At 36.6% G+C, this 23,964-nt stretch overlaps 1 long non-coding RNA gene across 1 annotated transcript; it reads right to left on the bottom strand.

Moving 5' to 3' along the window:
* Positions 1-621: 621 nt before the first annotated feature.
* Positions 622-2,809, bottom strand: LOC308610484. Its single transcript, XR_014014561.1, has 2 exons — positions 2,740-2,809; positions 622-892 (listed from the first exon to the last, which is right to left on the bottom strand). It is a non-coding gene; the product is annotated as an uncharacterized lncRNA (long non-coding RNA).
* Between the last annotated feature and the right edge of the window lie 21,155 nt (positions 2,810-23,964).

The following is a 23,964-nucleotide window of genomic DNA, read 5'->3' as shown; positions in this document are numbered from 1 at the left end:
AAATGCTGAACTTTACAAAAATCATTTCTATTTTGAGCACCCTAACATAGTTATCTTCATTTTGCATAATCCTTTTTTTTTAACAAGGATGTATATTTTTACATGGTTGCAATTACAGCAAACACAGAGTTTTGTGTTATTCCTTCACCATTTCCAATAACGAAAGCATTTTTCATATATTACAATTGGGGGATTATTTTAATGTTAAAGAATACATGATATTTAATGGATACAATCTATATTTAATTTAATCCGCTTCCTATTACTAGCTATTTGTCTTCATTTTTTCCTTATTACAGATAGATTCACAAATAATATTATTATGAATATTTTTTTCCTCTACAGAATTGTTTCTTTGAATGAGACAGGGGTTATGGTTTGTTTGGCTTGTATCGACAGTATTTATAAAAGTGTAAATCTGAATGTGTTTAGGTGAGGCAAGTACAGTAACCTGTATTCCCATTGCCTTCCCCCAGGCCAACATTGTACATTTAGATTACCTGCTTGACCCTGAAAGCATTTGAATTTTTGACTCCTGGATTACTGGGTCAAAGGCGTAAGTATCTTTATGACTTTCAATAACAATGATCATTTAACTCTTCTAAACCAGTTATACATGTATTTCAATGTCACCAACTTTCATTTATTTGAGTACTTTCCAAACGTTAGGTGCTGTATAGGCATTGGGGACACAATGAGCAAGTAAGACAATGAACAGGGAGTTACAATGCAGTCTGAATTAATAGAACTTAGAATAGGGTACTAAGGGAACCCATAAGAGAAGCAGAAACAAGTCTTCTCCAAATCGGGTCATTACATGGGGAAGTGGTAGCAAGTAGAAGAACGGAGGAAGGAGAGAAGTCCAGGCAAAGAGAGCACCACATGCAATGGCCTGGACAACATAAAGCAAGCATATTTTAAGTATTATGAGAATGGAGAGGGTGAGGTTAGTGTTGAAAGACATGAATATATATGAAAAAGCATATATATATGATTTTATAATGTAGTCATCATTAGGTATCATTTAATAATTTTTTGTCAAATTTACTAACTATATAAGCATGTTATACGTGTAAAGTAGATTTAGTATGCATCGCATCTAAGAAAATCCGATTCCTGACATAATCAGCAGAATGAAAAGTGACACAGAGATTAGAAAACTCCCCAGCACTTGAGAGAAGAGAGGTTTGTGCAGTTTGATGGCAGCACAGGCCCATGTGTAGGAGAAGGGGAGGTGATGGAGCAGCAGGGATAGGTTAGAACAGTTGGAGTGCCTGGAGGGCCAGGCCAAGGAGTTCACTTTGTATTAACTCAATGGTCAATGAAATTACATAGCCATTTTAGAGGAAACAAAATTATAATTAAAACTGTAGAGGAAACACTCATTCCTTTCACTAAAGCAAAATGCAGAACATCCTGGTGTCAGCACTGGAAAACAATCTCCAGGTAATTGAAGCAGGAAAACCACATCCATTTAGGGGTTCTCTCATTTTCATTATGACTGCTACCACCATAGCAGCCTCTAGGCTTCCATTCTAACACTTTTGTCCAGGTATGGAGCAATCAAAAACATCTTGCTTTGTTTCACTTTAGTACAAATGATATAGAAAAGACATCAAAAGAATTTATTAAGTGATAAGAGAGAATAACTGGGAAACAAAGCGTGTGTATGAAATATATAAACAGTCTAGTTTACAAAGAACTACTTTATTCTTTATAGAACACTGTTAGCCCATAGTCCATGTTATTCTACATTGGACACCAAGTATCGGTTAACCCTATGAAATAATATGTAAGACATTATGTGCACTTATATAGTCTTTGTATACAGGATGTGATGGAAGAGGACCTCTACCAATAGATAGAAAAGAAGTTCTTGTAATTGTGTGTTATGCAAGCCAAAAGCGGATGGGGTAATTTGCCAGAAATAATACTATAAGGGATATAAATAATTTGGTCCAAGTACTCCACTCTCTGGGTTGCATTATTCAAGAGTAAATTTTAGAATGTCTGGAAGCAGAGGTCTTACCCAGTGTTCGAGACATATGAGGTCTCTGAGAATTTCTCTGAAATCACACTGAACATCTTGTGTACATGTATGTGTGTGTGTATATCTCCTGGGAAGTCTTTAAAAGGCTCATAAGCTCTTTTGTGGCACTTCTTCAATTCACTTCTGTGCTGGACCTCCCCATTTATGAAAGCAGAAGTTTCAGCCTCTGAGACTTTGGGCACAAGTCAGCAGGTGGTGACAGCTTTCTCTTCCAACACTGCATCTTTTAAGCATTCTTAAGAAAGCAAGCAGCCATCAGTTATGAACATCATTCAGGTGACGTTCTGTATGTATGAACTGTATTTGAGATTAAAAGATGGGGAAGAGATGGGAAGTGAGTAGACATGAGACTATTATAGGGCTCAGGAGAAAAGTGGCAGAATCTAATTACGATGGGATGAGTGGGAATACAGAAATGAGGATGGGCAGAGGATGCACATCTTGGTATTTGGTATATACCGCAGGGTTTTTTTTCACCAAGTTGTCATTCTGTGTTTGGAAAACAAAATTGGGGGGAAAATGAAATCAAAGAGTAAGTCAGTGCTTGGCATATAATAGGAATGTAATAAATTTTGGAAAGACTCACACTACCATGGTGAAACTTTTAGTACTAAACATATATTTAGGATTAAACATATATTCATTTGCAGAACAGACAGAAGTTGGACTTTTATATTACTAATGCTTACAATACTTCAACTTCTGGTCATCTTATACAAGTTCATTAGACCACTGATCGTTGTTGCAATGGAGTTCTGAAAGTTTAATTTTGAGATGTGAATGAGAAATGAGGTCATGGCATAGATGAAGACAGGCAATGAAACTATAAAATTGGTAAGCTTGGTCTATGAGAACCTATATGAGCAAAGAATCTGAAAAAGAATAGATATATGGATATGTATAACTGAATCACTTTGCTGTACACCTAAAACTAACACACTGTAAATCAACTATACTTCAATAAAATTAATTTTTAAAAAATTAATTAGTTAAAATTAAAAAACATTAAGCTTGGTGAAGTGTAGTTGACCTCATTCAGGAAAGTAGAAGTAGGCGCTGGTTCTGGAGGATACAGGAGTGGTTTGAATAGAGAGAGGGCCAACTTTACTTCCTAACAGTAAGTTAAAATTAGGGGAATACAGAGATTATAGAATAATAATCAGAAAGTGGCCTAAATGTAAGAAGCAGGCTGGCTCTTCTTATACTAGAGAAAGAGAAAGCTAAATTTGTGGTGGAGATGGTAGGGGAATCATTTGAAACAATCCAGATTTCCAATTGAAGTGAAGAGGTCAGAAAATATTAAGGATAAATAAAGCTTAGTTTATTCATTAGGAACATGGAAATTAGGAACATGGAAGTTAGAGTTAGTAAAAACCAGTCTCAAAATGGTAATTCTCTAATTCTGAACTAATCAGAAAAAAATATGAACTATAGTGCACATTAAGTCAATGTTGAGGAAAATGATGTATTTATTGGAGTACAATTCAGTTGTTATTTTACAATGCTTTAACAAAAGTACACACTAAATACATAGAATTTATATATACTATAGTATAAGTATACTTTTTAGCATAGAAAATTACAAAATTATCTAATCACTTAAAAGAAAATAGCATTATCCTTCTCACAAAGTTCTGAAATTAAAGAAAAAAATTATGAAGATATAAACTATTCACTGAAGTTTCTGAAATAATCAGAAAGCTTGAATCAAAGAGAGATTGCATTTAAGGAGGATGTGTTATTGTTTAATTCAATGGTTAAAGAAACAGAAAAATTAAATGGGAACACTTTTCTGTTAAACTTTCCCCTCGGGCAGCTGGTATAAATAAGGGAGCTAGCATGGACCCTCCATTTCCCTTGAACAGGTGTTAACTTCTTCCTGTTTAGAGGGTTTCACTTCATGGTTAAGAGCATGGCCTCTGGGCTCAAATATTTTGTGCCTGAATCCTGGACATGTCACTTGTTAAGTTTGCAACTTTTGGCAAGTTGCTTACTTTCTCTAAGCCTCAATATTTAACTGTGTAATGTGGATAATATTTGTGAGGGTTAAATGCCACTGACAAACGGTAACTGGTATACATTTAAGCGCTCAATAAATTTGTCTATCAGGAGGAGTTTGGACATCGAGGGAGATGGTAGATAGATTCAGAAGGGAAATGTGAGAATTCATTTAGAGTGAACAGTTTCGAGGAAGATGACAACTGAAAGGGGGATCCTCCTTCCCATTCAGCTGCTAGAAAAAGAGGTGTGTTTAACAGAACAGAGAAAACAGGCTGAAATCCGGTGGCCCTGTGGGCACTGGAGGAGGGGAAGCATGTTAGGAGTGTTTCACACACAGACCGAAGAAGCTAAATACTACACATCCAACAGAGCTGCGGATATCTATTTCAGTATGTCTGTGGGTCTATCTGTACAATGTTTCTCTTGAAAAGTCAGCAAGCGCTGTGAAGATAGAGCTCCAATCCTCTCTGACACTTGTTTAGGGGAGGGGAGGCAGCAGAGAAATCTCAGGGTGGAAGACAACCTACAAATACCTGCAGGGACATACATGACTACGTTCCACTTTCCTCCTGGTGTCAGAAGGCAAACAAGCTAGCACCTCTGTCTTGGACTTCCCAGCCTCCAGAACTGTGAGCAATAATTGCTGTTGTTATAATCTACCCAGTTGGTGGTATTTTGTTATAGCAACATGATTGGAGTAAGATAGCATCTTTCTACCCTAGAGGAATAAGTCCTAGACTAATTACCTAGTAAAATTTGTGCATTACCTCAACATACACCAAGTGATGCTGGATGAGGTAAAATCCAGAAACAAGGTTGCTGAAGAGTTCTGTCATGATCTACTCTCACATACTATCACATACCTCAGAGATACTACATATTTACTTGTGTTAGGAGCTTCACATGGCAGTGGTTTTCTTCATGGCAGTGTGAACACCAGCATCACTGCTACTTGCTACTCCTAAAGGAGCCTGAATGCCTCACTCCTCTTCCTTGAGAGCTATTCCAGTTTTCACTTGGCTAATCTTCAAGCTACTTATCATAAGTGTCCATTCTCTTGATTTTCAGGAACACTCATTACTATTATATCCCTCAGGGCAATTTTAGAAGTTTAAAGCAATGAAGAGTAGCTTCTTACGATAAGAAAAAAGAATAAGGTGGGTTGTTGTTCATTTATTGATCATTTATGAGTAGCTGTCATATGCCAGGCATTGGGGCATTGTGCTTTTGACGTCAGAAGCAGTCCCTGCTTTCAAGTGGTCTCTGGTAAAGCTGGGAGGAGTTTCAACTGGACAGAATAGTATAACATAATGAGTAGATAAGTGCCAGGACAGGGTGCCAGGGTGGGAAGGAGGACACAGAGAAAGAATGAGTTCATCATGAAATATTTTTGAAGAACAGGACACCTGATTTGTGTTTTGAAGGAAATGTAGAAGTGTGAAAGACAACAAAAAAGTTTCAGAAGTGAACATTCTAGGCAGAGGCTACAGCAAGATTTAAAAAGCAAGAGGGCACAAACCACAGAGCTGATCTCCCTGTGCTACGTGGCTGCTTCCCACTAGCTATCTATTTCACATTTGGTAGTGAGTGTATATATGTCCTGTGACCACCTAGAGGCGTGGGATAGGGAGGGTGGGAGGGAGACGCAAGAGGGACGAGATATGGGGATATATGTACATGTATAGCTGATTCACTTTGTTATAAAGCAGAAACTAACACACCATTGTAAAGCAATTAGACTCCAATAAAGATGTTAAAAAAATAAAATTAAATTAAAAAAAAGACACGAGGGCATACAGAGCAATGGTGGGCCTAAAGAACTGCCAATAGGTACGTATGGCTGGAGTGTAAGATCATTTGAGCAAGTAATGCAAAGGATACCAAAATGTGCAGTGGATAATCTAAGGTAAGGATATATCACCTTTCTTTTTTTCACCCTAGAAATATTTACTGAGTGACTCTTATGTGCCAATGATTGTTGTAGGTTCTGCAGTGAAAAAATCATGACTCTACCTGCACGGAATTCGCATTCTACCTAGGGAAGAGACCGAAAATAAACCAATACCAAAATATTGATATATTGTTTGGCAGACGGGAACAAACATATGGAGAAAACTATATCAGAGATGGAATGGAGCATGTGTAGGTTAATGTGTGCACCTGCATGGGGATGCACAACAGCTGTTTTTTATAGGATGATCAAGGTCTCACTGATGTGGTGACATTTGACCAGAGACTTGAAGGTAGTCATATCCTATCTATTATCATAACCTCTAGTATCATATTCTATTTATATGTGTATGGATTACTTTTCTAGAACATTTCCAGAAGATGAAATCGTAAATGCAAGGGCCTTTGGATGGGAGAACGTTGAGTGTTGAAAGTACAAACTAAGAGGCTGGTGTTCCTGGTGTGGAAAGAGTGAGAAGAGCAGTGGATAAACTGGAGAGCTGGTGGTGGCGAAGCGGGTGCAGAAAAGATAGGGCTTTTTAGAGTCTCTTTAAGTACTTGTTCCCTTGTGGCTCCCCACCTCTTAGACAGAATCAAGGAACTGTCTAGCCCCAGGCAGTGGAGAATAGGCATTTGATAGTTTTTGCTAAAGAGTTAAGCTTAAAAGCCTAAAATCTTTATGGACAGAGAGAAATTTTGCTATATTTCTTCTTTACTACATCAGAGTAATAGATGGATAAATCCAAAGAATTTTCCACAAAGGGAAAGCACCATCAGGATTTGCGTATTTTTTGTTTTGTCTTGTTTTTTAACAAGAGGGAAGGGAAATTACCGTTACTGTTTGTAATCTAGAAAGACTGGGGTAAAGAGAGGTTAAATGGCTCATTCACTGCAAACCTGGGCTTAAGAGGACAGTCGAGAGTGTTCAACATGATGCCCTCGGGCAATCACTTACTCAGAGGAGGGCCAATTACTTTTTTTTTTTTTTTTTTTTTTTTTGCTGTACGCGGGCCTCTCACTGCTGTGGCCTCTCCCGCTGCGGAGCACAGGCTCCGGACACACAGGCTCCACGGCCATGGCCCGCGGGCCCAGCCGCTGCGCGGCATGTGGGATCTTCCGGGATAGGGGCACGAACCCGTGTCCCCTGCATCGGCAGGCGGACTCTCAACCACTGCGCCACCAGGGAAGCCCTACTTTTTAAATTAAATTAAATTTATTAATTTATACAGCAAGTTCTTATTAGTTATCTATTTTATACATATTAGTGTATACATGTCAACCCCAATCTCCCAATTCATCCCACCACCACCACCCTTGCCCCGCTTTCCCCCCGTGGTGTCCATACGTTTCTTCTCTACATCTACGTCTCTATTTCTGCCTTGCAAACCGGTTCATCTGTACCGTTTTTCTAGATTCTACATATATGTGTTAATATACGATATTTGTTTTTCTCTTTCTGACTTACTTCACTCTGTATGACAGTATCTAGGTCCATCCACGTCTCTACAAATGACCCAAGTTCATTCCATTTTATGTACGTACTACGTCTTTTTTATCCATTTGTCTGTCAGTGGGCATTTAGGTTGCTTCCATGACCTGGCTATTGTAAATAGTGCTGCAATGAACATTGGGGTGCATGTGTCTTTTTGAATTATGGTTTTCTCTGGGTATGTGCCAGTAGTGGGATTGCTGGGTCATATGGTAATTCTATTTTTAGTTTTCTAAGGAACCTCCATACTGTTCTCCATAGTGGCTGTATCAATTTACATTCCCACCAACAGTGCAAGAGGGTTCCCTTTTCTCCACACCCTCTCCAGCATTTGTTGCTTGTAGATTTTCTGATGATGCCCATTCTAATCGGTGTGACTTTCAATACGCTTCCCTGGGGCAGTAGTGATTATCTTCCCAATAGCTTGGGCAGCTTGGTGAAGAAGATCAGAAGCTGACTTCAGCTTTTCATAGCTCTCCATCTTTCTACTTCCTAAATTCCCATTCCTTTTACTTGAGCACTGGTTCATCAAATATGTCACAGCAGCAGAAGCTTCTCCTAGAAACTTGTTAGAAATGCAAATTCCCAGCTGAGGCTCCGGAAATCATTGTTTTGACAAGCCTTCTGATTCTAGCTAAAGCTTGAGACCCATTGCTCTTCTTCTGATCTGAGAGAGAGCGAGGGGTGGGGGAAAGAGAGAGAAAGCCCAGGAAAGAATGCTGGAAAGTAAATTCAGAGAGCTTTTTATATGGGGTTTTTACTGTGGTAACTTACAAATGGTTGAAAAACACCCACAAATTGAAACATGTAGCTACTTTAAGGACTCTTCAGCAGAAATCAATCTTATTCCCGATCTATTACTTAATAGGTCATTTCCTCATGGGGATGACTAACAGCAATTCAACAGGAAATGCTTTTTATATTTAAATAACACTTTCTGTTCCAAGATGTCAAAATGTTTGACAAGTGGTCAAAATGCAGCTCACTAATATTCTCAACCCCATGGTAGTAAATAACCCACATCTACCATCACTGCTGTTTACTGGTGATTGCTTTTCTGGGAAAGTTGAAGCGCCTTTGCTATCTCTGTAGAAAGTCAATGACTAAAGGAGGAAACGTCCTTCATCTTGGTTCCCATAGGAAACCAAATTGATAAATCACTCACTGACTTCTATTATTGCATCTCAAGGATAGTTAACAATGCTCATCAAGGAAAAATCCCAAAGAACACTCTTGCCCTATCTCTGATTAAACCTGATTTTGGAAAATCATCTGGCTCAATCTACATTTAATTACAATATGAATGCTACTTAATTCCCTATTACTTCTGATTACACAGGATCAATGCCACTTGAAGAGTAAGAAGCAAAGGTTCACTACATTGGGGTCTCCTGGACAGCCAAGCCTGTGCCTTAGTCATTTTGACTCCCTAGTGACCAGCTTGGTATCTGGAATAGTATATGTGATCAGTAATTATTTCTTGAATGTATGATGTATGAATGAGTCAAGATATTTTGAGAGTTGGAGTCATGGGTCAAGAGGAGAAAACGTGGTTTAAAAAAACCCACTGAATTCTCAGAAGCCGGTGCTGCAATGAATGCTAATAACAACTTGACAATGTCCTCTGTCATTGCAAATAATGTGATACCAACATCTACTAATCAATCAAAAAAAGACTTTCAGAATTCAAATTTGGATAGGATTTTGAGCTGGGGATTCCTCTCACCCACCTTTTCTTATGATAAAACTTGGAACTGTAGTGTCAATAGATAATATGCCAGGTTTTCACTTAAAATTGGAAAATTTAATCTAATTTCGGAGGCATGAAATAAAACTGATGGGCAAATATTAGAATTTCCATCAATGAAAAAGCTTAGTTTCTAAAATGCTGAAGGTTAGTTTATCAAAATACTGAAATTGCCTCATATCATAAGTCAAAGCACCCTCTCTTTACTAAATAAGGAGCTACAAAGTTGTACAATTACGGTCAATAATTTTTTTACTTGGTTTGAAAAAAGGTTGCTTGTTTTAAATAAAACAAAGTTCAACTGAAGTGACTATAATATCATCAGTCTTGTAAAACTCCTTGTGTTAGATTTCTTCTATCCCCAAGATGCCAACCATGCATATTAAACGGACTCTTGTTTTTTGCGTATGATTTCTGTACATCTTTCCTATATGAATTTTCATGTTAAGTACCCTTTCTTAGAGTGTGGATTGTAACCACTCTGTTTAAAACTCTATCACCAGTACCTAGAACAGTGCCTGCCACATAAGAAACACTTAATAAAATTTCTAAATTATCTTGATTAAAATCCATACTCATCCTAGCTTTAAGCACATGAAGACAGAAATAGGTTCCAACTGCATAAGAACACGTGACTAATCCAGAGTAAATGTTAACTATACGTACAAATTATCTGTTGATTAAAATACAGAACATGTCTGAGACTTGGAATTCCTTCCTAATAGCCCTGAGTCGGAGCTGTGGTGAAGGCTTACTGGGGGCATGGTACCATTTTCTGAGGACACACTCGGAAGAGGAAGAAGTTGATGAGACAGCATGCAAGATTTTCCAGGCTCAAAATGGAACTTGACTCATCTGCATGGAACCACCCAGCGAAACACAGAAGAGCTCACTCTTCTGCTGGATTAAGCTCAACCTGGTGGAACGGAATGGAACAGAAACAAGAGACTGAGGTCGAGGTTTTGAGGATCTTCACTCCACTTACCTGCTGTCACAGGACCAGGCAACGGACAAGAAGAAATGTGGAACTGTTGCTGTGTACCTCTAAACAAATACAGTCACCCTACGTAATAGAATGTGTCCTAAATCTGACCAATTAGAATAATTCCTCCATTCTTGGTGGAGTAGCTCTGATAGAAATGGACAGAGCTGGGCTCAGGGTGGGAAGGGGGTGGTTTCCTTCTGTTACAAGCTCTAAACTTTCTTCAAGTTTCCTATGATTTAAGCCTAACTACAATTTATGGACTTTTGAAAAAGAGTAGGTACTAAAATTAAATAAGCTAAGAGTGTTGAGGGTGAAAAACATGATAACAAATTTAAGGAAATGTAGAATTATTACTATGAGAATTAACAGAACTGTGTTTGTTCCAAATATGAGCCTGCTATAGCATTTTAATTATGAATAGAATTAAACAGAAATTCACTTGCTGTCACCATCTGATAATATTACCAGAGACTTCCCTTAAGGAAATTAAAAATTATTTCTTCTATGTAAATCTCTACAAGTCCTTAATTTCAACCTTATTATAAGAAATAACACACAGTAGCAACAAGCTGGCAGAATTTTGACAATTCTCCTGCCTCCCTCCATTCCGCCTTCTTTTCCTCTTTCCCTCCCTCCCTTTCCCTCCTCTTCCCTCACTCCCTTTCTTTCCACAAAGCAAGTAAATGGGTACATGGAAAATAGTAGGGGTCACACGCTTTCATTACAGGGGTTGGGAATGTGGACTCTCACAAAAACAGACTTGATTTTAAATACTGTATCTGTGCCTTACTAGCTGTGTGACCATGAATAATTTAATCATTCTGTGCCTAAAATAGGTGTAAAATTAGGCTGTAAAATAGGTGCAAACAGTACCTACCTCTTAGGATTGTTGTCAGGGGGGATTCCAACTGGTTTTAAAATAGTATTTAGCACAGAGGAAGCATAATAATTATTTTTCACTTCTCTGAATATATAAAACATTTAGTATTGGGATTCATAGTCTCAAAATCTAACACTCACTGATGTGAATATCTGATTGGCTAAATGGAGAAAAACATTGTTATAGTAATTATTTCCTTAGTTTCTCATTTTGTTTTTTTAACTGAAAACCAGAATCACAATTTCTTGGTATTATCTGTTATCAATGAACAGTATAAGACTATAATATTATTTTTGACAAGGCACTGAATATTTGAAATGAAGAAAACTAAGAAATAGTAGTAAATAAAACTTTTCTTGTACTAATCCCAAGTGAAAGATGAAATTAATGATGATATATATGTGAAAACTCTGGAGAAGTTATACGGAAAGAACCTCAAGTACTTGAGGCACACTTGAAATTCAAGTGACATTAAATGACTAATTCTTAAATCAAGAACCCTTCACTAAAATTAAAAACACAAATGCTTTCTTTTTCTTGATTTCTTGTAGGAAGTGAAAGAGTACTCGGTAGGTGTCAGACTATTTTAAAAAGCAGGTCATAGAGATGATATTTCAGGAGTGTAAAAATACTAAGGTGGATCTCATAAATGATTGGTATATTATTTAATTCAGGTTAGCATCAGAATTGTCAATGTTTGTTTCTTAAGCAATGCAATCCTTTAGGTAGGAAGCATGGTTCTTTGGAGAAGTTGAGAGACACAAGATACACAAACTGGAATATGGTGCAAAAACAGACAGTATCGATTTTTTAAAATTAAACCTAGGAATTATTTAACATGGCCATTTCTTTGGGTTGAAGAAAGAAATTCATATAGATTTTCCTGGTTCAGGCTCCAGTGAGGTCTATAGGCAAATTTGCAACTAGAGCAAGATTCAGACCTATTTCCAATTTTGTGCTTACCTCTTAAATATGTCCAGTTCCTACAGCATAGAGGAAAGCACTAGATTGGCCATGGCATGAATGGCCAGGTTAGGATTCTGGCCCTGCCACTTAATAACTGTGTACGGCTTAAATAGGCAATTTGCTAAACTTCATGAATTTCAATTCCCACTCTCCAACCCCCACCCTGGGCAAAATGCGTAGAATCCTTTTTCTACCAACTCTAGAGAGTTAGGATGGTCTGAGGAGAAAATGTACATAAAAATGCTTTGAAAATTATTTAATGCTTTAAAAATATTATTTATCATTATTATTTCAAGATGAGGGAAAACTCCCCCTCCGCTAATATATTCAGCTTTTTATGGCCACCTAGATCTTCCAGAAAGCTACATAAAAACTGAACATTTTAACAATACTCGGCAATGTTTAGATGTTAAAAAAAAATTATCCAAACTGGCACATTTCTTCTTAAACAGTTCTAAAAGTAATACATACATAGTGCAATGAATTTGGAAATACAGAATGAGAACGGGAGGAAGTAAAGGTCACCCTGACTCTCTTATTTCTTGAGTTAACCATTGATAAATAATTTTTACATTTTCTTTGGGTCTTTTTTCTCTATGTGTGTGATATTCAAAACCAAGTTGTGAATATGCTGTATTTACTATTTAACATTCTTCTCTTCTCACTTGACATTTTACAAAAAACAATTTTAATTTGTTAACTTCTGTATTGTTTCCGATTCTAAGCATCATAAAATACTTAATAGTGAAGGTTACCTATGAGCTATTATGTAAAAAAAGTTCAGCATCTACAACCTAAATAAATATATTAGAAATTCATAGGCTTTAAAGCAGTGATCCCCAACTGTTTTGGAGCTAGGGACCGGTTTCGTGGAAGACAATTTTTCCACCAACAGGGTGGGTGGGGGGAGGATAGTTGGTTCAGGCTGTAATGCGAGCGATGGCGAGCCATGGGGAGCAGCAGATGAAACTTCGCTCGCTCGCTCGCTCGCTCGCTGGCCGCCCACCTCCTGCTGGGCGGCCCATTTCCTCACACAGCCAGGGGGTTGGGGACCCCTGCTTTAAAGGATATCCCTATGTTTTTATGTGATTGACCATTTCAAAAGTTTCATAGACAATTCCACTATTTATATTTAATTAAAGACCATGAAACTTGTTTTTAGTATTTTTAAATAAAAGATAAAGATGACTTCATTTAAAAGCTGATAACAAACCTCTAGAACACGTCCTTCTACTTAAGTGAGGTGTTAGATAAAAAAAGCACTATAGAAATATAGATTATACTTGACTTTAAATAAAAATCTGAATAAATACTATAGAATTGTTATCTCCCCTTTATTCTGTTAATAATTGCTTATAGGAATATTATGGAGAATGATTGAAGCTTAATAGTCATATGTCAATTACCAAGATCACATTTGTGTGGTACAATGAATTTGCAAAGGTAGACTATCAAATGTATTTTATTGTCAAAGGTGGTCTGCCAATCGGCAAGTCATTTCGTAAGTTATGCTCTAAAATATATCATTTACCGATACCCAAGAGACATCTCGGTATGTCATTAATAGCGCAGAAACTCTAAGCCAGGGATATTTTTGTCTTTATAATTAATTTGAGACAGCAGCTAATAAAAACCAGAATAATAACACTAATAACCTTCAAATTAATTTTGACCCTAAGCTATAGCAATTTCAACAGAAGTTAGTATATTTACATACCAAATTAAGATTCCTAAACTTGTATTACAATTGATGCAATGTTTTTATGAAATACTACCTATATAATATTTCATTAAGATAATAAAATGAGAACAATATAGAAATGTCATAAATGTTTGTGTCCTAGAAAGGATTTAGAGGGAATTTCTGGTAGTATAAATTAATACATGATTAATCATATTACTTTTATTTATAAAGCATCCAAACATACACATCTGTAATCTTATATGTCTTTACCATCAAGAGAAATATATTCCAGAATTAATTTTAAAAACACTGTTTTTACTGTGCTTATGTATTCTAGTTGAGAAGTCTGGACTTTAAGCACTTTTAAATTATAGAACTAATCAGAAAGCAGGAGGAAACCAACAATACAACTGATGGCATTTGTTAATATAAACCTTTGTGTAAAAATGTTATGAAACTAAGAATGGAAAAAGAATAGAATTATTAAGCAACAAATGGCTGTTTTAAAAAATCTAGTTAATAGTATATACTACCTGGGTTATTCTTTTACTTGAAAAAATTACAGTATATTAGGTTGTCCTAATTTGGAACTATGTAACTGCCACTCTCATGTTTCTAGTTTTACTAGAAGAGTGCATTTTTTTGGTATAAGCGTAAGAAAAAAAAAAAAACTGGAACGTTCCATACTGCAGTTTCCTTCCTCCCTTTCCCCAACAGAAAAAATAAGAAATACTGTACCTAACCAACAGATCTGATGATTCCAAAAGGGACAAGTCTCTATTCTGAAACACTATTCAAGTCCGAACATTCCAAATTATGATTTTGTGAGACACTGGAAAATTATGGCATGAAAAATAGAAGAATATTTCTAATGCACTATAAAATGTATTCCTCAAAGCAAAAGAGCTAATGGAAGGCCAGAGCACTTAATGGATAAAATATAATCAAATGAAACAGAAGCATGTTCCAAGCTGAAAGGCAACAATCTCACTATTCTCACATAATTGGATAGTAGACATAACCCAGTAAGATCAGGTTTAAAAACATTTAAATATATATAAATACACATATGTATAAATAACATATATAGCACCTGAAGTAAATACATATTCATATTCATATATTAAAGAATCACTTTAAAATTTAAAAATATTTTTTTAACTATTGAAAAATAAACAGCTAGTGAAAAAATAAGTTTTCTTTGCAAAACTTGACTCTGGAAACAAAGATTCTTCAAATGCTTCTCCAAGAACTTGTCTATTTTAAATATAACCAAAGAAAAAAATAAAAATAAATAAATATAATCAAATATTTGAAATAGAAGGCAAATGTTCATGAAAGCAGACATATATACATGCATATATATGCATATATACACATAATTGGATAATATAATGAATATATATAATACACATAAAATACAGATCTTCCTTAACTTACTATGGCATTGCATCCTGATAAACCCATCATCAATTGAAAATATCATAAATTGTAAATGCTTATACTACACCCAATCTACCAACCGTCATAGTTTAGCCTAGTCTACCTTAAATGTGCTCAGAACACTCACATTAGCCTAAAGTTGGGCAAAATCATCTAACACAAAGCCTATTTTATAATAATCTGTTGAATATCTCATTTGTTTTATTGAATACTGTACTGAAGGTGAAAACCAGAACGGTTGTAAGTGTGTCAGTTGTGATCGAGTCGCTGAGTGGGAGGAGTGGCTTGCTGCTGCTGCCCAGCATCACAAGAGAGCATCATGCTGCATATCAGGAGTCTGGGAAAAGTATAGTTTCTACTCTAAATTCAAAGTATACTTTGAAAAAGTGAAAAAATTCCAACTATAGTTTCTACTAAACGAGTATCACTTTCGCACCATGGTAAAGTTGAAAAATCGGTAAGTCGAACCATTGTAATTTGGGGAATGTCTGTATATAAATCTTTGTATAATATATGTGTATATGTGTTTGCACGTGTATATTTAAAACTGGAATTTAGACTGTTTGCTACATCTCATCTTAGAAGCAGACTAGGCCCAAAATCTATGCCTCAAACCTTTGGTGAATAGCTAATGAATTCAGTATTCAAACAGGGATTAAAAATATTGACTTGGAAATTCAGGACAAACTTACTACTAAAAATGTTTTACACTTTTTACTTAAAAGAACATAGTTAGGTACACATGATTAGACTCTACCAACTAAAATAAATTATTGCCGATTTGGCTAGAGTTGTTGATCACCACAAAATTCTCTCTTGCGGACAACTATGGCTTACATATTAAATGGGAGGCTTTAGGCAGTTTTTGTACTTGTTTCCTTAGACCTAAATGGTCCACATAATGATAAAAAGTCAAATAAGAAAAAAATGTAAAATTATGTGCTTTTCAAGCCCAACAAAACTGTTATCATACTAAAGCTCGCCTGTGTACTAACAGTGTAGTTTTTATAGGCAGGTGTTTCTGCTACTAAAGTTTTCACATTAATTGAGGCTCTATTTTTGATTTCAGTTTAAAGGTGTTGCTAGTGATTGAATCTACTCAGTAGTGCACTTTTATGAATAAGACTCTGAATATTAAAATTCTTACATGTACTCTCTCAATTCATTGAGATTCAGTCAAATAGAAAGATATCATATACCAAGAAGATTCCTTTGTATATGATGTACAATGGAGTAACAGATTAATTTTCCTTTTTGGACAACTTAATGATATTGATTAACATTAAAAAACTTCAACAGTTACATATTAAAAAAAAGACTGGGGTACAAGGCAGATAATTAGTAGTATTACCTTTAAAGGCTTTTGTTAGAGGAAGTGAATGTTAACAACTCTTTATAAATTAAAGTTGCCCTCTCCCAGGAACTTCAATACTGTATCAGAAAAAAATAAAATAAAATTGTCAACTATTGCTTTTAAGAAAGGGAACAATTCCCATTTTCTATAACATTACTTCTGAAATCAACACCCTTGATATCATTTCTGATAATGAGCCAGTGAAAAGAGTGATTAGACAAATGGTACAATTCAGAAAGAAAATAAGATGCAGAAAGAAATTCAGAAAGAAAATAAGATGCCAACTGAGTTTTCCCAGGTCATCCAAAAATCAACTCCTTGCAGAGTTAAAAATAGAAGCTAAGACTAATTCCCACAGCTACTGCCAGATCAGAGCCTGACAACTTTGCATTGTGGTAGCTTCAACCTCTCCTGCTACTGGGATTACCTGCATTGAGACGTCTTCCTATGAGGTTCAGTCATTTCAAGGTTTGCTTTAAAACGGAGAGGGGTAGGAAAAGGTTCATAATTTTAGGGAAAATCTGTGGTAATGAGATCTCATTGTAAACTGCTCTTGAGAATTAGGAAGATAAAAACTGGAAATATTTACTAACCCTTACTATGTCTCAAACACTGCAGTAAGTTCCCTTTTATGTTATCTTCTTTAATCTTCGCAACAACCCTGTGATTTTCCTGTTTTAAATATCCAGAAACAATTCACAGTGGTTAAGTAACTTACCCTAAGTCATAGAGATAGAAAACAATAGAGGTAGGATTCAAACTAGGTGAGGTTCAAAGTTCAAATTCACTTCCTGAAAAACATGATTAGAACATAAGTGGTAGCCAAAACTCCCCAAAATAAATTAAAAAATTAAAAGTAAGAGAGAAAGGAGGAGAGGAGGGCCTAGTGATCTGCATACCTTAAAAATAATGTTTAGAACTTTTTGATTGATCTTTAAAATGACCAAAACTAGCTGCCTGAGAGCTCTAAGAATAAAATTATTAACAAACTAAACAAAAAATATTGATTTTTATACTCACTCACTTTGAGATCACCCAATTGCTTTCCTTTCATAACACTGTACTGCCATTTTATTTCATTTTCTATTATATTTATTAAGGGATAATTTAAAGACAAGTATTTTGCCTAACAGGTTAATGATTTTTTTTTCTTCTAAACGATGACCAAGATGCCGATCCTCCTCCCCTTATTCAATGGACTAATTAGTGTCAGATCATTTTAGTGTCATATTTAATTTCTGTGGTGAAATAGTGATTTCACAAACCCTGTGAAGATGTTACACATCCACTATAACATGCATGCAGGTGGAAAAAATTTTCAACTGATGTAGATTTTGCTTTCTCTATGATTGTATTCTTCACAATCAATGAGATAGAAAAAGACACAGAGATAAGAGAACTGTTGACTAATATTTTCTTATTAAAATGTGTATCTTGGGCTTCCCTGGTGGTGCAGCAGTTAAGAATCCGCCTGCCAATGCAGGAGACATGGGTTCGAACCCTGGTCTGGGAAGATCCCACATGCCGCAAAGCAACTAAGCCCATGTGCCACAACTACTGAGCCTGCGCTCTAGAGCCCGCGAGCCACAACTACTGAGCCCATGCGCTGCAACTACTGACCCGGCGTGCCCTAGAGCCCGTGCTCTGCAACAAGAGAAGCCACCGCAATGAGAGGCTCGCGCGCCACAACGAAGAGTAGTCCCCACTCCCAGCAACTAGACAAAGCCCAGGCACGGCAACAAAGAACCAACGCTGCCAGAATTAAATAAATTACTTAAAAAAATAAATAAACTCTGTATCTTGCATTTTCAGTTTTCTAAAAGTTCAAATCCATGGTGGTTGAAAAAAGAAGAGTAATGTCATATGTTTTCTTGTCCTGGGTAAATGGATTGTGCTTGGTTGAGTGTCTTTTTTTTTTTTTGCCAGAATTTCTTTTTTATTATTTTTAGATCTACTATTACTTATTTGAATTCTACTCACTGTTTTTTGTTTTTTCATCTTTATTGGAATACAATTGCTTTACAATGGTGTGTTAGTTTCTGCTTTATAACAAAGTCAATCAGTTATACATATACATATGTTCCCATATCTCTTCCCTCTTGTGTCTCCCTCCCTCCCACCCTCCTTTTATCACCCCTCTAGGTGGTCACAAAGCACTGAGCTGATCTCCCTGTGCTATGTGGCTGTTTCCCCCTAGCTATCTATTTTACGTTTGGTAGTGTATATATGTCCATGCCACTCTCTCACTTTGTCACAGCTTACCCTTCCCCCTCCCCATATCCTCAAGTCCATTCTCTAGTAGGTCTGTGTCTTTATTCCCATCTTACCCCTAGGTTCTTCATGACCTTTTTTTCTTTTTTCTTAGATTCCATGTATATGTGTTAGCATACAGTATTTGTCTTTCTCTTTCTGACTTACTGGTTGAGTGTCTTGAACTGCTCAAACTTTAAGGTCCATCATCTCTAATTTCCACCTTACCAAAACCTCAGACAAGAAACAGGAGAAAGGGTAGTGCCATCCATAATTCATTCCCACCACACCTACAAAAATAATCACAAGGAACTTGTGTAGAATACCAATTCTTTTGTATTAGGAAGGCAGTTTTCAAAATTAAATGGCATTGGTTCATTTGGTTGTTTAATAAATATCTTGCAGATGCCTATCATAAAGCCAAATACCAAACTGACCATTTAAGTTGCAGGAATTTGTACGGTCTTGATATTTTACTATCTTAAAGTAACAGTTTACATTTGAGTGCTTACCACAATATGTAATACCAATAAACTCCCTAGAAATCTAAATATTTATAAAATACACCAAATGCTACTGTCTCATGCCTCGCTTTGCAATCCTGGATTGCTTTCTACTATGGAGATGATGTAAGAAATATAAGCTAGATATCTCTTCTATGGGATCACCAGCCATGTCTCAACTAACTTTTATCAGTGGAGACTCTCAGTACATACATATTTATTTATTATAAAACTCTTCGGTACTGATCATTAGGTAATTCTGGTAAATGTGGGCATGTAATAATAGTTAAGAATGTCAGCCCCATTTCATTTCAGCTTGATCCACTGCAGGAAAGCACAAATTAGATGAAAGCAATTTCCCCAAGAACAACTCACTTCCTTGAGATGAGACATAAACTTGGGTGAACAATGATTTGTCACAATTTATTTTTGAGGGTAGTGGTTTAAAAAAAGTGCTAATGTAATCTTTTCAGAATGAATCCTTTTAAAAATGCATTAATTCTCCAGTGAACATAGCTTATAATTAAAAACCTATACATGTAATTTTACTTTTCTAAATTTTTACATATGACCATATATAATAAATATGGAAATCTTAAAATCTTCATTATCTTTAAAATTTGATGGCCTTTAAATCTGAATTTGGATTTGGTGAGTCTGACGGATTATTCTTAGTGACTCTATTGGGTACCACCAATTCAGATTCAACATTATTTCTGCAAGTCTCAGAAGCATTAAGTTTTGTGAATGGATAGAGGGTATTAACATCCTGGTGGTTTTTCACTACATTGAGATGACCAGAGAACCTGAGTGTGAAAGATCATGGAGAGGAGTGTAAGAAATGGCACTAAAGGTATCACTGACTTCTCTCTATTTACTCAGATTCTGCAGTATACAACAGAAGGAACAAAGCAGGTTGTGTTGCTGCTACTGTTGCAATGGCCAAGGATCCTCAGTCTCATAGCCACTGCAGTCCATTGTTTAAGATGTGAGCTTGTTGTTGCTTATTCAGGCAAAAGTCAGAATGCTTATTTGTTTTATGTCTGTTTTTTAATGAGGGTTTGATTAGACAGCAATAAAGACAAAAGTAAATAGGAGAAATGTTTATTAATAGGTCCCTCCATCCCTATCAACCAAAGAAAAGGCATACCTTAAAATATTGTAGTGAAATGTCTAGGGTGTGTCTATCTGTGTTCTTACCACCCTTTACCTTTAAGTAGCTTTTCAAAAATATGTTATAAACATGTTGCTTCATCCTTGCCCTTTTAGCCTGTTAATGTCTAATTTAAGTAAAGCAGGATGCAATCCCCAGCAAGTTATCTGTTTCTCCTTTCTTGGACCATGCAAATCAAAACAGTCTTCTTCTAAGGAGAGTAGTGAAAAGTTGTGCCAATTGTGTTCATACTTCAGCTATTCCAACGTTCTTTAGTTTATCTTAAATGAGACATTCTCATCTTTGGGCTTTAATTATTCTGTTTAAAAATAAATTTTAAAAGATACTCTGAAGAGAAACTAAGAAAAAAAACAACAAAATAAAAGATTTACCATAATGCAGGTACATAAATATGAACTAAAAATACTTTTAAATTAAAAATTAATCTTTTTTATTTTAAAAATTAATCTAATTAAAATTACAGATTAGGCTGGATAGAATTGATCCATTGCTGAAGCTTAAAAACAAACTAGCTATAAATGTTACTAGTTTTCTACACTGTTGTTACAAGACTTGACTGACATCCGTGATGTACTCTGCAATATTTTTGAAATGATGAAATGTGTGATCCAGAGACTTGAAATATTTCAATACTTGTGTATAGGAATTTTCTTCCATGAACTAGAAATGAAAAAAGTGAGAATGTTTCCTTGCTCAAATCACATTAAGTGGATTCCCTTACATTACTTGCATTCATTTTTAAGATAGTCATAAATGGTTACATAAAATACAGGAATATTATCTGTTGAAGAAGTTGATGGTTTTTATAGTCAATGTATGTATTCAAATGATAAATGTTTCTGCATAATCTCTGACCCAACAATACCATTCCATGCCACTCCAAGAATTCTTCCATCAAAAGTAAAAGCTCCAGGACATAAAGACATGAACCTCTATGTCCATTACTACATTTCTTGAAATCATAAAACTGTTTGGAACTTAATAAATGTTTATCAATGGGTTTTGACTGAATGAAATTATGGCTCACTCATAGTACACATTACTGGGCATCTACTAAAGGTAATATGGTAGTGATATATGCTAGATATCATTAATATAATAGAAACACAATGTACTAAAAGTGTTTTGCAACTAAAAATCACTATACATTGTATGGCTTTAAAAAGGAATGAAATGCTGCTACATGCTATAACATGGATAAACTTTGAAAACATTATGTTAAGTGAAAGAAGCCAGACACAAAAGGACAACTATTATATGATTCCACTTATATGAGGTAGTTAGAATAGGCAAATTATAAACCCAGAAAATAGAATAGAGTTAACCAGAGGCTAAGGGGAGGGGAGAAATAAGGGGTTATTGTTTAGTGCGTACAGTTTCTGTTTGGGATAACAAGAAAGGTCTTAAAATGGATAATGGTAATGGTTGCTCAACATTGTGAATGTACTTAATACCAATAAATGATACACTTAAAAATGGTTAAAATGGTAAATTTTACATTATGGGACATTTTACCAAAATAAAAAATAAAAATATACTATAAAATAAAGTAAAAATTTACCTCATACTAGGCATACTATGAAGTTTGCATAAAATTGCACTTATTTTAGGAGCTTATATGGTTATTATCATATTTGGGGACATGTAAAGAAAGCAACAGCTTAAGTAGTCCTCTTGAGTTCTTTCTCTCCATCTTTCCAACCTGGTGTTTTCTAGATTAATGGTTTTGTCACGCCTCTCTTTGAATACTAGCATCAGTAGGAATGCTAGCTAGTACTGGTTTCCTTAAGTATCAGCTAAAAAGTTTAATGTATTTTTATGCTGGTAATTGTTTTAGAACCTGGGAGGGATGTCATTGTTTTCTTAACTTGCCAAAAGCAAATATAGTACTGTAGACAGCATTACTAGAAAGAAATAGTAACTTTGAAGTAGACATATGTCCATCCTAAGCAAACTGAATATATTTCAAAGCAGACCACACCACTCAACTGCTGGCAATGTTCTTCCACATACTTGGCAGTATACTACTCGAAGTCTGAGAACTGTTTCTTTTTTGTAAAAATGATTTTGATTGGAAAACCCTGAATAAATCCTTTGGAATGTGTAATGTTTAGAGCTCCTTCTGGGATTCCTTTTCCATGAATCAAGGTTCTTTGATTCACTATCCTCCTTGGCACTTGCTTCCTAGTCATCTCGGCAGCCTTTGTGCCAGTGCTAATGAAGAGCTCCCACTTTAGGTCCTAAAGCAGGGAGAACAATAAAAGGAGAACCTCATTTCAAGTACCAGAAATGTCTGGGCTATAAAGGACACACATATTGTCAAAGTAAGCCCAGAGTGGGGTGACATCACCAAGGTCATTCCTGGCTCCACGTCCCCCACAGGAGGAACAACTAACAATTATTTGGAAACAGGACACTATTTGAGAGAATCCTAGAACATGGAGGTGAGGCTGAAGCACCCCCGTGCACCACAGAGACCAAGACAGACTGCATTAGAAGGGTGAGAAAAGGAGCTTGACCACACTGCCCCTCCCCCAAGCCAGTGGAGCACCATGGGTGAAGTCTCCCCTGAACCTCTGGTTCCTCCAGTAGGGGAAGAGAACTGGGGGACAGCAAGCACCACCACTAGCATTGGGGTTGCTTTGTGGGAGCCACTGCTCTAATCTGCTCCACTGGATTTGCAGGGGAATCTGCAGGGTTTGACCACTAAAAGTTGGACTGTGATGAAGGGGGAAGGGGCATGCAACAGCCAGCACATGGATTGTGACCGATGGAATTCATACCTGCAGTGCCCAAGTAGTGATCACAACTGGCACCTTTGCTTATCTACAGAGCCAGGTTGGTGGGACACTACAACCGGGGAACTCAGCAGGGTACAGATCCACCTGATACGCATCTGGCCCTTGAACCTGGTTTGCCCATACCCAGGGAAAGAGCAGAGTCACAGCCCATCCACTGTGGAGAGTGTCTTCTGGCCATCTGACCAAAAGGGCTGGCAATAAATCCTGGAAGCTATTTGGCCTAGTCGTGCTCCAGCCAAGAGGCAGGCAGCCAGAGCTCATCACTGGCTCTGGTACAAAGCAGAGCCAGTATCAGGTGTGGAGGGATCCTGTACCATGCACAGGCAGGGAGATTAATTCATATCCAAGGCTGAGAGGAGCTCCCAGCTCCTCCCAACTGGGGAGTCTGTTTGAGAAATTAAGAGTCGCCTGGAGTGGTCCCTCCTCATCCCACCCAGGCAAAGGAACTGGGACTAGCCCCATCCCATCTGCTGTGGAGAGTGTCTTCCTGGCCCATCTGACTAGAAGGATTGGTGACAACTCCTAGAAACTGTGCGGCCCAGCAGTGCTCAAGCCTAGAGAAGGGTAGACAGAGCTGATAGTCTGCAAAGCAAAGCCAGTGGCCTTGTTCAGCCACAGAACGTGGAGTGTGGATCAGCTTGAGTTAAGACAACGAAGAGCTTTACTGGCTTTAGAGCTGCTTCTCCT

This window comes from Mesoplodon bidens (genome assembly GCF_964165515.1).
Source record: "Mesoplodon bidens genome assembly, contig: HAP1_SCAFFOLD_425, whole genome shotgun sequence".
Lineage (NCBI taxonomy): Eukaryota > Metazoa > Chordata > Mammalia > Artiodactyla > Ziphiidae > Mesoplodon > Mesoplodon bidens.
This window is presented reverse-complemented; position numbering and strand designations above follow the sequence as displayed.